The following is a 5,288-nucleotide window of genomic DNA, read 5'->3' on the forward strand; positions in this document are numbered from 1 at the left end:
GTTTCATAGAGATAAAATGAGTGGATGATATAGAATCTGAATTATAACCAAACACATTCCTGTGTTGGGTGTAACAGTGATTCTCAAATATATTATCACATAGACGCAGGCATGGCTATGCGAGAAAATCGTTTCCCAACGAAATGGTTCGTTGTACGTGGATTCGGTAGACGGAAAATAAGGAAGCCCGTCACACACACACACACACACACACACACACACAAACACATACACACACACACACACACAAACACACAAACACATACACACACACACACACAGACACACACACACACACATCTATGTGTGTGTATATGTTTGTCCCTAGCCACCGCTTGACGACGGATGTTGGTGTGTTTACCTCCCCGCAACTTAGCATGCATATACATATAAAACGTGTATATATGTATATATATATATAATCATAAATATACAGGGAAACTCCATGAAGAGCATTTTCTTCCTCTTAATCCAGCGTAATCCACAAACGATGTGTGAAAATTTCAAATATTGAAAACAGTTTAGTCACTTAAAGACATTTTTCAAATATGTGGGAGCTTAACATTGAAAGAAACGTCTGACATACAGCAGCGAGTGGTCTTCTCTAGTACTATTAACCTTATTGAAATTACTTCCACCATAACCATTCTCCTACTACAGTGACAGCTCCTGTAAAACCAATGCAAATAGCACGTTTCTTAGTATCATCTTTATATTTCAAAATTGGGATCTTGTTCAAAACGGGGGCACCAGTATTTTCTTAACGAAACACTAACGAAACACTTTGAAACTTGGGACACTGGTAGAATGTGTCATATAAAACATCTTTTTCTCTTAGTCTTCTTAACGAAAAAACCTACATCGCAAGTTATTTCATGTTAAAGTTGTCGTATTTCTGTAATTTCAACCAATCACTGACGTCTATTCAGCTGAATAGAGTTACTGCTGCCCGGTCATAAAAAATGTTATTCCCTGTGACATATTTCATCCGGTTTAATCGTAATTTATACGCATATATTGTTTATATAATAAATTACGCTGTGCGTATCTATGTGTGTAACAATTTTAGAGTTCGGATTCTAGAGTTAGGGTTAGTGTTACGGTTAGGGTTAACAGTCTAGTTAGGGTTAGGGGATTAATACGATACACACCGTTACAGCGCTAACTGTTTTCAACTGAATAGACGTCAGTGAGTAGTAGAAATTATCGAAATAAGACAATTTTTTACATGAAATAAATTCGAATAAAAACTTTTTTTCTGTTCTATAATACAAAATAGATAAGTATACGAAGTTTGAAAGTCTTTCGGTACCAAAAACACGACATAAAACATAAATGAAAACTAGTGCCCTCGTTTTGAACAAGATCCCAAAATTGATATTTAAAAATAAGCACTTTTTTTCCGTCTGCAGTCGGTCTTGTTAAGGGAAATAACTCAAACGTCAACGATCAGTTTTGCTCCCGCAGTGCTACTGCAGTCGTTGTCTTTCTGAAAAGTTTTAATTATTCATAAACAGCGACATCTATTTATACAATTACTAGTAAGAAATAAAGGAACAATGTTGTAAATGTACCATCATTTAAGACGCGTAAATATTTAATAGTCGGAGAAACAGCTTACAAAATCTCGTGAAAGTTGTGATTATTTTCTTCAAATTTTCCTTAATAATAAAATAAATGAATATGGTGGCGAGCTGGCAAGAACGTTAGCACGCCGGGCGAAAGCTTAGCGGTATTTCGTCTGCCGTTACGTTCTGAGTTCAAATTCCGCCGAGGTCGACTTTGCCTTTCATCCTTTCGGGGTCGATAAATTAAGTACCAGTTACCCACTGGGGTCGATGTAATCGACTTAATCCGTTCGTCTCTTCTTGTTTGTTCCCTCTATGTTTAGCCCCTTGTGGGCAAAAACGAAATAGGTATTTCGTCTGTCTTCATGTTCTGAGTTCAAATTCCGGCGATGTCGACTTTGTCTTTCATCCTTTCAGGGTCAATAAATTAAGTACCAGTCGCGTACCGGGGCCGATCTAATCGACTAACCTGCTCCCGGAAAATTTCGGGCCTTTTGCCTAGAGTAGAAAATAATAAAATAAATGAATCAACAGCAAAACCAGTATGAAGATAAAAAGGAATACAAACGGGTAGGTTTGGCCTCATCAAGGCAGCAATAACGCAGCAAACATGGACGCCATTTAACTTTTATTTGTGAAATGTGTTTAGTTTATTATCGATTTCAAAAGAGTTCCATTAAGTTCAATGAACATTCAAACTAAAGCAGTCAGGTTTTATAATAAAAGTTTAAGAATAGGAAGAGTGGGAAACTAATTGGAAATTTAATGTAAGTGGATTGTAGATCTATCGCTTTTAATGTAAAAAAAATTCTCACGAACCTTCAAATGCTGTAAAATATACTACTGCATATTCTCCTTTGTAATAGATTACGATCAAGAATTGAAGAAACTAGATAACCCACCCACCGCCACCCCACAACTTTTCGTGTTGACGAGTCCGGATTGTTCAGGGAAAAAAGAGCAACAGAAAATTTTTGCTGAGAAAATGAAATCACAAAGATATCAATTTGTGAAGTATACTTTGATGTTTGTACGACAGAAATGTGACTGGAGATTGCTAAGAGCCTATGCTTGAGTATCGGTTTCAAAAGTCCCTATAGCTGTACTGTGTTTTTAAAAATTTCCTCTACGGTAATATTTCAATCAAATAAGTAGGTAAACGTCCTCAAAAAATTATCTACTGAGAGGTTATCTCACAACATTTGTCGCATAATTCAGAGTTGCTGAAAAGATAATAAACTAGTTTCTTTTAATGTTCTCTTATCTTTAGATAGTGGTTAATTGATTTTAATGACTTAAATGATCATGTGAAATGCATTTTATTCATAGCCAAACATAGGTCAATGGAAACTACAGACTGGAACACCTGAAATTATGGTAGATGGAATCACTGTATATTTCTCAGCATGTGACAAAATCTATACGAGCAGTTTCGAAAACTTCCATGCATCCTGGTCCAGAGTTACTAGAAGCATCTGGTGTTTTGTATGGTATCAAATACATCATTGTATCTCACAGTTCACTACTCTTCCAGGAACTGTTTATAATGATTTTTTTTACAATTGCCGATAGATTTTCCTTTACAAAGAAGTAAACGTCGTGTCATTAACGCATCCTTTAACAAATTTGCGACATATATTCAAATGGGAAACACTTATTACAGCTATTTCTATTCAGTAGCAGATTCATATTTCAGCTTTGATGTAGTGATTAGTTGCAGATGGAATTAATTCCGGCGGTGAAATATTAACTGAAATTGATAATGGCTTCAACAATTAATACTGCCATTATTAAAACTAAAAACTGTACTATAAGCAAACACCATCCCCCCACCCCAAGAAAAAAAAACAACTTGTGGCAACAGAACGATTAAATATGTTGGCAAAATTCCACACGCCAGGGAAGGAACCCCCTCACCACACATATTAGTTGAAAGTACTGGCAAACAGAAGATAACGACAACATTCAAATCCACTATGTTTATTCTTTATTGCATTGATCAAACATACGAAAGAGTGCTGAAGAGTTCCTGGTTTAAAAATATTGCAAAACGCCTGGCTGGAGGCACAACCACCCGAATTCTTTTATAGGGCTTACAAAAACAGCAGGACCGCTCCAATAAGTGTATGAATCTAAGAGGGGAACATGTTGAATAAAATTATAATCAACTGATCCTACTGAATATTTACGCGAACCCAGGAGTTTTTCAGCTTCCCGTCATAAAGAATGCAAGGAACATATAGGTAGAACACCATTTTCTGTTATTCACGATGCAGAGTCAAACTAATAAGTTAAAGAAAGAATTGCATATATGATATCTATAAAGTGTCATGTCGAACACTAATGATATAGACGCTACTATCTCTTGAGTTCTGAAAAAAAAAAAATAACATTTAATATCTCTGAAGGAAAGGAAATCGTAAATATCTACGTTATAAAGTTTTGTGCGGTAGCGTATTAACGAATGAGGCGAATTATCTTCCTAGATTTCTATCAGAGATTCAGACAATTACAGCAGGAATTTCTTCAGAAACAATATACTGAGGATATGAAACTTTCGATGCTGCTATTGTTTGCGAGAACATTGACTCTCATTCAAATAATCTTAATAATATAAAGCTTCTTGAAATGGATGAATATCATGCTTATAAAAATGCAACTCCAAAATAATTATTTGAAATTTTTAGTGTCTTTGTGCTGCAATTGTGTAAGGAAAGAAAACTGAAACCGCAAGGGTCCTTACAAAAGTAGCTTCCTTGTTAAAAACAAACGTACCAAAAATAAAATGCCGTATGCCTAACGGACATTATGTAATTGGTTTAACATTTATTTAGTTGATGTGGAAGTTTAATCAAAAACGCATGCCTGAGATATTTTTTTATATTTTCTTGTTCTCTTTGCGAGTTCGTGTGCAAAATGTGTCAGTAATCCCTTTGAGTAGGTAACGTGGGTCTTACAACGCGATTTTCTGTAGTGCAGTTTTCAATAGAACGGCAACGTTGCAAAACGTATTTAAAACGCTTCATTGACAGCCTTGAGAAGTTAAACATACATCGGAAGCGGAAGAGTTGGTATATTTATTTAATATGATTTGTCGAAATTCACTGACATTGTACACACGCGCAGGAAACATCGCATTCACGCACGTACGCGCGCACACACACACACGCATACCTGTATAAAATCTAACAATCAACTTCTAATAAATATATACTCTACTGAAAAAAAAAAAGGATTGTGTAATCTTTCAGTTTGATGTAAAATTCTTATGAACATTATACTTACATACATACGTACATAATTAAATACATACATACATACATACGTACATACATACATACATACATACATACATACATACATACCGTTATGTCTCAAGCTATTGCTGTCTAGCACCTTCGGATGATCTCTACTCGGCAGGTACTCAACTGTCAGTCCACTCCTACCACGATCAGACTACCTCTCTTTATATATATGTCTTCGTCGAGCCTACTTCTTCGTTTGGGGGCGTCCACACAACATATACATACATACATACATATGAGAAATTGAGAAATTAGGTATCTCAAAATGAGGAAGGAGAAAGTTAATTCGAAGACTACAGATCCAATCCACTTCTCGAATTGTAAAAGCCTGTAAAACCTTGAAGAAGTTTGTCATTTAAATATATATAAGCATGTGTAGACTTTTAACTATATGCATAAGTATACGTACATAACA

General features: G+C 35.4%; 1 long non-coding RNA gene across 1 annotated transcript; it reads right to left on the reverse strand.

The window, feature by feature from the left end:
• Positions 1–2,000: 2,000 nt before the first annotated feature.
• Positions 2,001–5,012, reverse strand: LOC128248062 (uncharacterized). Its single transcript, XR_008264329.1, has 2 exons — positions 4,934–5,012; positions 2,001–2,066 (listed from the first exon to the last, which is right to left on the reverse strand). It is a non-coding gene; the product is annotated as an uncharacterized LOC128248062 (long non-coding RNA).
• Between the last annotated feature and the right edge of the window lie 276 nt (positions 5,013–5,288).

The sequence above is a fragment of the Octopus bimaculoides genome, chromosome 6, assembly GCF_001194135.2.
Source record: "Octopus bimaculoides isolate UCB-OBI-ISO-001 chromosome 6, ASM119413v2, whole genome shotgun sequence".
Taxonomy (NCBI): domain Eukaryota; kingdom Metazoa; phylum Mollusca; class Cephalopoda; order Octopoda; family Octopodidae; genus Octopus; species Octopus bimaculoides.